The 11,390-nt window shown below is 40.6% G+C and overlaps 1 long non-coding RNA gene across 1 annotated transcript; it reads left to right on the forward strand.

Moving 5' to 3' along the window:
- The first annotated feature begins 1,100 nt into the window (after positions 1–1,100).
- On the forward strand, positions 1,101–8,434 carry LOC121143480. The gene is made up of 3 exons (XR_005880670.1): positions 1,101–1,169; positions 6,056–6,135; positions 8,341–8,434. It is a non-coding gene; the product is annotated as an uncharacterized LOC121143480 (long non-coding RNA).
- The last annotated feature ends 2,956 nt before the right edge of the window (positions 8,435–11,390 follow it).

The following is an 11,390-nucleotide window of genomic DNA, read 5'->3' on the forward strand; positions in this document are numbered from 1 at the left end:
GATGACAGATGAGTTGGGTGCTTCGGTGGGTCAACTCATATCCCTGGTTCTGAGGCTGGGTAGTTGCAGGGTTGGTCAGATTGCTAGCTCTCCATTATCCTCACCACCATGGTGAGCTCCCTGTGTTGTCCTGGAAAGTTCACCCCTTGCAGTGATGAGCAAAGGACAGGACCAGTTCTCCTACTTTCAAGTCCACAGTGTCAGATCTCTCACACCCAAACCTGCAGCAGCTGCTCTACCATGTTGTCCAGGTATGGTATAGGGGCCTGTATCTGGAGTGCTGCAGCTGATGAGGGGCAGGACCAGCTCTACTGAAGCCTGGGCATTAATGTGCTCAGGAATGGGTGTTTGGGGCAGAAGTAAAGGGCATCTCTCTACTGTCCAAGCCGCCATGTTACAGATGAGTAACGGGGACAGTTGTCCCATGCTCACAGATACAGGGATGGCTCTGCCAAAAGAATTGGCTTTATTGTACTGCCCAGTGGAGTTACAGTACATCCCCTGCATAGTGTTTCAGCTATACAATGACAGGAAAGGCCAGATGACAGTGTTCTGTGTCTGGCCACAGCGCCATGGGCAGTGCCTAGCTATTGCTTCTTCTAGCTGCATGAGGAATGAGGCTCTGCAGGAACACTCAGAAAAGTACCATCAGTTTGGGAGATGGAGTATGTCTGCAGAGTTCTATGATGAACACACGATACTGAATAGATTGAATGAATTCCAGCAAGCAAACCGTGACCAGAGACAATTTGTATAAAACATACTAATTGCACACTTTTGAAACCAGAGGGAGAATTGTGCAGTTAGTTTACCTGAAATGCATGGTTTATTTGGTTGTTGAAGCTCAGTGGAGGTGTGTATGTGTTGTGTGTGAATCTATAAGTTTGATACACAGTAAAACTAAGACAAATAAGAAAACTCACATTGTTCATATTACCTCTAAAGTATGTACAAACAAAGGGCCACACAAAGATTGTTCCACTGTCAAAATGTTCAGAATTCCTATGACATTAACAGTATTGTTCAGAATCTAATTGGGTGTTTTAAAATGTGTGCAGTAAACACACTCATTCTGAATCATGTATTTTAGGCTTCTCCTTGAAATTTCTGAATTACAAGAAACAACAAATCATCAAGCAGAAGAAAGTAAAAAGAGTCTGGCAACAAAAGTAAGTCCATATATATTAAGCCCATTTTTGTATTAATTTCTGAAAGACTGAGATGAAAATTTCCCGTGTCTAGCAGTAATATACAACCACAATTTGGGAGTTATGCATATTCTACCTGGTCATATATTTGATATAATTATATTGTAACTGTTTGTGAATAGTAGTTTAAATTCTCTGAGTTTACAGAAGTTCTCTGAATTTGTAAAATTTATTACTCTGACAATAAGATTTGGTTTTTTTGAGACAGGGTCTGTGTAGCCCAAGCTAACCTCTGAGAATGTGACCAAGTAGCCAAGGCTAATACCAAATTAATGCTGTGATTTACTTTACTTCCAGACTTCTGAGATGAAAATAAAACAGAATCTACCATGTCCTACAGGTGTTAAGTGATTAATGATAAACACTCAGAATGTCTACACTCAGTAGTTCTTATTTACCACAGTTGGCTTACCCTTTTCACCTTTGGTGAACTCTGAGTTTTCATGTGTTTGGCTACTGATAACTATGCTGTGTGGAAAACTAATGTCAAATTGAAGTTTTCATCCCTGCCAATACATCATCATAATGTATAACTAAAAGATATTAATATTTGTTGAAAATTGGGTTTCATTGTAACCTAAGCCTTACTTTGATATGTTAAGAATTAGTTATCTGTAATATTTATTTGTCTTAAAGAATATGGATTAGGCCATTATACAAGCACATTTCCCACAGTACAGTTTTTTTCTCATTTTAAACATTTCATTGAGAATTTTCGACAATATATTTTGATGGTAATACGATCCTTCCTCAAGTCATTTCAAACCTGCCTCACTTCACCAAACACCCAGCTGCATGTTTTATTCCTTCATTGTACTCATTATGTGCAATTTGTGCTACTCGTACATATTTGGATGTGTAGCATCCACTGGAGTGTGACAACACAGCAAAGATTCTACCCTTAGAGAAGATCATTCATCCTTCTCACATGGATCAATGCCAACCACTGCAAGCTAGGAGTAGCTATTTGTAACCACCTCCTGCTCTTTCTGAAATTCTGTTGGCCATGAACCTGCACAAGTCCTCTGCATGCTGTCTGGACTACTGTGAATTTATAGAAGCTGCTGCCCTGGAGTGTCCAGAAACACTCTTGAATAATCCACAGCCTTACCCCCTTAACAATCTTAACATCCCCCTTCCGTAATGATCACTGAGTTTTGAGAATAGGGCATGTGATAAAGATATGTTTAGAAGCTACAAATAATTTTAAAATATATATGTACTTTATTTCCAGGATGAAGTAATTCAATCATTGAAATGCAGCTTGGAGGATCGGGAAAAAACCATCAGTGAACTAGAAAAAGAAATAAGTAGGTAAGGAATTCATTTTTCAATATCATTCTTCCATGACCAAACTCCTTTCCCCATATATCTTTACTTGCAAGTAACTGTTAATCACACAGTGTCATTGGTGTGGGTCAAGGCCTCTGTTTTCTGCTACGCTATCGATGCTAGGTGTCAGTGGAACCACTCTTTATTATCGTGCTGATTATCTGTGTTGTGGAGATCCTGCAGATTGGGGTCTGCAGACGGCGCCATTAATTTTCCCAGTAGATGAGAGATGAGTTGGGTGCTGCAGTGGGCCAACTCGTATGCCTGGTTCTGAGGCTGGGTAGTTTCATGGTTGGTCAGATTGCTAGCTCTCCATTATCCTCACCACCATGGTGAGCTCTCCTGTGTTGTCCTGGAAAGTTCACCCCTTGCAGGGATGAGCGAAGGACAGGACCAGTTCTCCTACTTTCAAGTCCACAATGTCAGATCTCTCACACCCAAGTCTGCATCAGCTGCTCTACCGTGTTGTCCTGGTATGGTATACGGGCCTGTATCTGGAGTGCTGCAGCTGATGAGGGGCAGGACCAGCTCTACTGAAGCCTGGGCATTAATGTGCTCAGGAACGGGTGTTTGGGGCAGAAGAAAACGGCATCACTCCACTCTCTATGCCGCCGTGTTACAGATGAGGAATGGGGACAGTTTTCCCATGCTCACAGATACAGGGATGGCTCTGCCGACTGTATTGGCTTTGTTGTAGTGCCTGATGGAGGTATAGTACTTCTCGTGCATAGTGGTTCAGCTGGTGGGGCACAGGGGTTGCTCTCCCACACTTATGACCTCAGAGCTAGCTCACTACCATTCTTGCTATTAGGTGAAAAATGGGGGCAGTTCTCACCCACACCTCTGGCAACAGGATCATCTCTATTTTTCTGCCCAGATGAGAGGCGAGGTCTTCTCTGCTGAGATTTGCAGATGGCCGGAGTCAGGGACACAGGGACTGCTGCTCTCCTGCCCTCATGCCCTTATGCCTCAGGGACAGTTCTCCCACTCTCCTCAAACATTGATGTGTGCGTGAAGGCATTCCCAACTTTTTTACACTTGAATATCACTGCAAACTCTGCTAAAACACGAACAATAACAATGGCACAGCCTTCATGGTAATGATTTGCAAAATATTTCCACTACTCTATGAACTATCCCGCTATTTTTAATTTCACATCAATGAAATTTTCAGAAAATGGATCCAAATGCCTTGACAGAATGTAATGTGGATGCTTCCATTCGACTCTCGGGAAGAGTATTTAATAGCACCAGAAACCTCATAATGAGAGTCCTGGATGTCCGCATTTTTATGGACATTCTGGTATCAAGAGCTCACAGCAGAATGTCTCATTAGGCTGATCTTATTCTGGGACTTTCTGTAAACCATAGCGTCCAGATTCCTTCATATGCCCTTGCATAAATTCCATAAGTCTGCTTAGCCCAGGGCCACTTTTCTTATAGCAGTGATGAAGTGGTACCCACTTGCCATGTCAATCACATTTGCTCACTGCAGAGATGCCATCTGACATGTCAGGTTGTTAGAGCAACGGTGGTTTTGGCTAAATATTTCAGACGATTTCTAGTCTACCATGACAGGAAATGCTGGATGGACAGAGTTCTGTCTGCGTCATCAGGACAATGGGGCAGCCCCTAGCTATTGCTTCTTCTAGCTGCATGAGGAATGAGGCTCTGCAGGAACACTCAGAAAAGTACCTTCAGTTTCAGAGATGGAGTACGTCTGCATAGTTCTATGATGAAAACAGGATACTGAACGATCGAATGAATTCCAGCAAGGAAACCGTGACGAGAGACAATTTGTATAAAACATACTAATTGCACACTTTTGAAACCAGAGGGACAATTGTGCACTTAGTTTACCTGAAATGCATGGTTTTCTTTGGTTGTTGAAGCTCAGTGGAGGTGTGTATGTGTTGTTTGTTTGAATCTATAAGGTTGATACACTGTAACACTAAGACAAATAAGAAAACTCACATTTGTTCATATTACCTCTAAAGTATGTACAAACAAAGGACCACACAAAGATTGGTATACTGTCAAAAATCACTATATGTCAAAATGTTCAGAATTCCTATGATCATTAACAGTATTGTTCAGATTCAAAATGGGTGTTTTCAAATGTGTGCATTAAACACATTCTGAATCATGTATTTTAGGCTTAATCAGGAAAATTCTGACTTACAAGAAACAAAAAATCATCAAGCAGAAGAAAGTAAAAAGAGTCTGGCAACAAAAGTAAGTCCATATATATTAAGCCCATTTTTGTATTAATTTCTGAAATACTGAGTCGAAAATTTCCCATGTCTAGCAGTAATATACAACCACATTTTGGGATTTATGCATATTCTACCTGGTCATATATTTGATATAACCATCTTGTAACTGTTGGTGAATAGTAGTTTAAATTCTCTGAGTTTACAGAAGTTCTCTGAATTTGTAAAATTTATTACACTGACAAAAAGATTTGTTTTTTTTGAGACAGGGACCATGTAGCTCAGGTTAACCTCTGAGAAAGTGACTATGTAGCCCAGCCTCATAACAAATAAATGCTGTGATTTACTTTACTTCCAGACTTCTAGGATGAAAATAAAACAGAATCTTCCATGTCCTGCAGGTGTTAAGTGATTAATGATAAACTCTCAGTTTGTCTACACTCAATAGTTCATATTTACCATAGTTGGCTTACCCAATTACCATTTGAAGGACTCTTAATTTTCATGTGTTTGACTACTGATAACTATGCTGTGTGCAAAACTAATCTCTAATTGAATTTTTGATCCCTGCCAATATATCATCATAATGTATATCTATAAGATATTCATAAACATTTGATGAAAGTTTGGATTTCATTTTACCCTTAACCTTTCTGTGATATCTTGAGTTTTAGTTATCTGTAATATTTAGCTTTATTAAAGAATAAGTACTAGATCATAGACAAGCACATTTACCTAACGACAGTCTTTTTTTCTTATTTAAATAGTTCATTGAGAATGTTCGACAATATATTTTGATGATATATTACCCTTCCCCAACTCATCTCATACCTGCCTTCAATTCACCAAACGCTCAGCTTCATGTTTTATTCCTTATTTAAGTGAATTATGTCAATTTGGTTACACATACATGTCTGGATGTGTAGCATCCTTTGGATGGTGACAACCCAGCAAAGATTCTTCCCACAAAGAAAATCATTCATCCTTTTCCCATTGATCACTGCCAACCTCTCCGGGCTAGGGTTCGGTATATAGCCACCTCAGCCTCCTTGCAGGAATTCTCTTGGCCATGAGCCTGGACAACTATTCTGCATGCTATCTTGCCTGCTGTGAATTCATATAAGCTACTTCCCTGTTGTATCCAGGAAATACTCTTGCATAATCCATTGCCTTGCACTCTTAACAGTCTTTACATCTCCTCTTCCATAATGATCACTGAATTTTAGGATTAAGAGATTTTGACAAAGATATATTTAATATCATACATATAATTTTAAAATGTACTTTATGTACTTTTTTCAGAACCAATCAATTCAAGCATTCACAATGCATTCAGAGAATGGGAAGGAAGAAGAGAATAAACTATTAAAAGAAATTGATAGGTAATGAATTAATTTTTAAATCTTTCATCCATGACCTAAAACTATGATCCATATATCTTTACTTGCAAGTAAGTGTTCATCGCAGTGTCATTGGATTGGTTCAAGGCCTCTGGTTTCTGCTACACTGTCGATGCTAGGCTGTCAGTGGAATCAATCTTTATTATCCTGGTGATCGTCTGGGTTGTGGAGGTCCTGCAGATTGGGATCTACACGACCGGTCCATTCAATTTTCCCAGGAGATCACAGATGGGGTGGATGCTGGGGCAGGCTAACTCATATGCCTGGTTCTGGCCTGGGCAACTTCAGGGTTGTTGAGCCTGCCAGATCTCCCTTGTCCTCACCACCATGGTGAGCTCTCCTGTATTGTCCTAGCAAGTTCACCCCTAGCAGTGACAAGCAAGGGGCAGGACTAGTTCTCCTGCTATCAAGTCCTCAGTGTCAGATCTCCCAAAACCCCACAGCAGCAGCAACTCTACTGTTTTTTCCAGGTGTGGTATAGGGGCCTCTCTCTGGAGTGCTGCAGCTGATGAGAGACAGGACCATCTCTCTTGAAAATGGGGGCATTTATGGGCTCTGGAATGGTTGTTTGAGGCAGAAGTAAAGGGCATCTCTCATTTTCCTAAACTGCCATGTTACAGATGAGTAACGCAGACAGTTCTCCCAAGCTCACAGATGGCTGGCTCTGCCAAAAGAATTGGCTTTATTGTACTGCCCATTGGAGGTACAGTACATGCACTGCATTTGCTTTCAGCTGGTGGGGGATAGGGGCAGCTTTTCACCCTTAGGACCTCAGGGCTAGCTGTCTTCCATTCTTGCTGTTAGATAACTATGGGGGCAGTTCTCACCCACACCTCTGCCAGCAGGATCAGCTGAATTTTGTTGCCCAGGTGAGGGGCAAGGTCTTCCCTCCTGAGAATTGCAGATGATAGGAGATAGGGGCTGCTGACCTCAGCGCCATTCTCCCAATCTCCTCAAAAATTGATGGGTGGGGCAAAGCATGGGATCTCTCTGATGCCCAACATTTTTACACTTGAATATCATTGTAAACTCTGGTAAAAATATGAACAATAACAATGTCATAGCCTTAAGAGTAATGATTTGTAAAGATTTCCAACACTAAATAAACTATCCCTCTATATTTAACTTCATATAAATGAACATTTCAGAAACTGGATCCTAATTCCTTGAAAGAATGTAATGCGGACACTTGTGGCCAACTCTGGAAGAGTATTTAATAGCACTAGAAACCTCATGACCACAGCCCTTGATGTCTTCATTTTTATGGACATTCTGGTATCATGAGCTGACATCAGAATGTCTCATTAGGCTGATCTTCTTCTGCGCCTTCTGTAAACCATAGCTCCAGATTCTATCCTATGCCCATGAATTAGTTCCATAAGTCTAATGAGCCCATGGCCACTGTTATTAGAGTGGTGATGATGTGGTACCCACTTCCCATGTCAATCATGTTTCCCCACTTCAGAGATGATATCTGAGAAGTCAACTTGATAGAGCAAAGGTTGTTGTGGGGAAACATTTCAGAGCGTTTCTAGTCTACAATGACAGGAAAGGCCAGATGAAAGTGTTCTGTGTGTGGCAGCAGGACCATTGGGGCCTCCCCTAATTATCCCTTCTTCTAGTTACATGAGGCATGAGGTACTTTGTGAACACTGAGAATTGTACTATGAGTTTGAGAGATGAAGATCATCTGCAGAGTTCTGCAATGAAAGCACTGTACTGAATACATTGAGTGCATACCAGGAAGCCAGCCGTGACAAGATAGTATTTGTATAATACATACTAATTGCACACTTTTGAAACCAGAGGGAAAATCTGTATTTAGTTTACCTGAAATGCAGAGTTTACTTTGGTTGTTGAAGCTCAGTGGAGGTGTGTATGTGTTGTGTGTTTGAATCTGTTTGTTTGATACACAGTAACACTAAGACAACTAAGAAAACTCACATTTTTCATATTACCTCTAAAGTGTATACAGACAAAGGGCCACCCAAAGACTGGTACAGTTTCAAAATCTCTGTATGTCAAAATGTTCAGTATTCCTATGATCATTCACAGTTTTGTTCAGAATCTGGTTGTGTATTTTTGAATGTTTGCAGTAAACACAACTCATTCGTAAACATGTATTTTAATCCAATTGGGTATTATCAAATGTGTGTGTGCAGTAAACATGTGAAACATGTATTTCAGGCTTAACCATGAAATTTCTATCTTGCAATCAACAAAAAAACATCAGGATGAGGAAATTCAAGAATTGCAGACAAATCAAGTAAGTCCATATTTAGAAAGCCTATTTTGTATTAATTTCTGAAAGAGTGAGAAGAAAATTTCCTGATTCTAGCAGTAGTATACAGTCACATTTTAGGAGACATGAATATTCTCCCTAGTAATATATTTGATATATCCATATGTAACTGTTTTTAAATACTAGTTTAAATTGTCTGAGCTTGCAGAAGTTCTTTGAATTTGTAAAATTCATTAGTCTGGGAATGTGATTTGTTTTTTGAGACAGGGACTATGTAGCGCAGGCTCATACCAAATTCATGCTGTGATTTACTTTGCTTCCAGATTTCTGGGATGAAAACAAAAAGAGTAGCTACCATGTCCTATCAGTATTATGCGATTAATGATAAATATTGTGATTATCTACACCCAGTAGTTCATATTTACCATAGTCGGCTTACCCAATTACCATTTGATGGACTATTAATTTTCATGTGTTTGACTACTGATAACTATGCTGTGTGGAAACCTAATCTCAAATTGAATTTTTGATCCCTGCCAATACATCATCATAATGTATATCTATAAGATATACATAAATATTTGATGAAAGTTTGGATTTCATTTTACCCTTAACCTTTGTGTGATATCTTGAGTATTAGTTATCTGTAATATTCAGCTTTATTAAAGAATAAGTACTAGATCGTTAGACAAGCACATTATCCAGAGTAAAGTTTTTCTTCTTATTTTAAATAGTTCATTGAGTATTTTCCACAATATATTTTGATGATATATGACCCTGCCCCAACTCATCTCATACCTGCCTTCAATTCACCAAACATTCTGCTGCATGTTTTACCTTCATTATACTGATGATGTAAAATTTGTGCTACACATACATGTTTGGAAGGTGACAACCCAGAAAAGATTCTACCCTTAAAGAACATCATTCATCCTTCTCCCATGGATCACTGCCAACCTCTCCTGGCTGTGTGTAGGTAATTATAGCCATGTCCCTCTTCTTGGTGGCAGTATGTAGGCCACGAGCCTGCACAGGTCTTCTGCATGTTATCTCGCCTGCTGTAAAGTCATGTAAGCTACTGCACTGCTGTGTCCAGGAAACACTCTTGCATAATTCACTGCCTTGCACAATTAACAATCTTTACCCCTCCTCTTGCATAATGATCACTGAGTTTTGGAAGAGGAGATTTTGAACAATATATATTGAATATCACACGTGTAATTTTAAAATGTACATATATGTACCTTTTTCAGACTATATCATTTGAAACATTCACATTGCATTTGGAGTATTGTAATGGAACCATCAGTAAGCTACGAAAAGAAAGAACTAGGTAAGAAATTCATTTTCAAATCACTCATACATGACCCAAGGCCTTTATCCATATATGTTTACTTGCCAGTGTATATTGCAGAGTCATACGTCTGGTTTGAGACCTCTGGTATCTGCTACACTTTGAATGCTGGGCTGTCAGTACAATCAATCTTTATTGTCCTGCTGATTTTCTGTGTTGTGGAGATTCTGCAGAATGGGGTCTGCAGGACTGGTCCCTTCAGTTGTCCCAGTAGGTCACAGATGGGTTGGATGATGGGGTGAGCCATTCATATGCCTGGTACTGGAACTGTATAGTTGCAGGGTTGGTCAGGTTGCCAGCTCTCACTTGTCCTCACCACCAGGGTGAGCTCTCCTGTATTGACCTGGCAATTTGACCCCTTGTAGTGATGGACACAGGGCAGGACCAGTTCTCTTGCTTCCAAGTCCCCAGTGTCAGATCTCCCACATGCAAATTTTCAAGGGCAGCTCTACCGTGTTGTCTAGGTGTAGTATAGGGGCCTCTCTCTAGAGTCCTGCAGCTGATGAGGGGCAGGACCAGCTCTACTGAAGCTTGGTGCATGTATGGGCTTGGAGTAGGGGTTCGGGCAGAAGTAAAGGACACCTCTCCTTTGCCAAAGCTGCCATGTTACAGATGAGTAATGGGGACAGTCCTCCGATGCTCTCAGATACAGGGCTGGCTCTACCACAAGAATTGGCTTCATTGTACTGCTCAATGGAGGTATAGTATATCCCATGATTAGTCTTTCAACAGGTGGGGGACAGTGGCTGCTCTCCCACCCTCATGACCTTAGGGCTAGCTCTCTTGGATTCATACTGGTAGAAACAAATGGGGGCATTTCTCCCCCACACCTCTGCCAGCAGGATCAGCTCTATTTTTCTGCCCAGGAGAGGGGCGAGGTCTTCTGTCCTGAGTCTTGCAGATGGTGGCAGACAGGGAGAGAGGGACTGCAGCTCTTGGGTCCTTATGCTGTCATGACTTCACGGCCAGTTCTCCCATGCTCCTCAAGCACTGATGGGTTGGCATGGGATCTCTCATGCCTGACTTTTAAAAACTTGAATAACAGTGTAAACTCTGCTAAAAGCAAGAAAAACTGCAAAGTAACAGCCTTAATGGTAGTGATTTGCAATTTATTTCATCCACTAAATCCCAGCATTTTTAATTGCACATCAATGACCATTACAGAAAAGGGATCCAAATTCCTTGAAAGAATGTAACGTGGATGCTACTGGTCAACTCTCTGGAAGAAACCTCCCAATCACAGCCCTTGATGTCTGCAATTTTATGGACATTCTAGTATCATGAGCTGAAATCAGAATGTTTCATTAGGATGATCTTCTTCTGGGCCTTCTGTAAACTCTAGGTCCAGAATCTTTCCTATGCCCATGAATGAGTTCCTGAAATCTAATGAGCCCTTGGTCACTTTTATTATAGCATTGCTGTTATGGTACCAACATCCCATGTCAATCATGTTTCCTCACTGCAGAGATGATATCTGAGAAATCAACATGATAGAGGAAAGTTGATTTTGGCTAAACATTTCTGAGCATTTCTAGTATACAATAACGGGAAAGGCCAGATGACAGTGTTCTGTGTGTGGCAGCAGGGCCATGGGCAGTGCCTAGTTATTGCTTCTTCTAGTTGCATGAGGCATGAGGCACT

The sequence above is a fragment of the Mesocricetus auratus genome, unplaced genomic scaffold, assembly GCF_017639785.1.
Source record: "Mesocricetus auratus isolate SY011 unplaced genomic scaffold, BCM_Maur_2.0 Super-Scaffold_100013, whole genome shotgun sequence".
Lineage (NCBI taxonomy): Eukaryota > Metazoa > Chordata > Mammalia > Rodentia > Cricetidae > Mesocricetus > Mesocricetus auratus.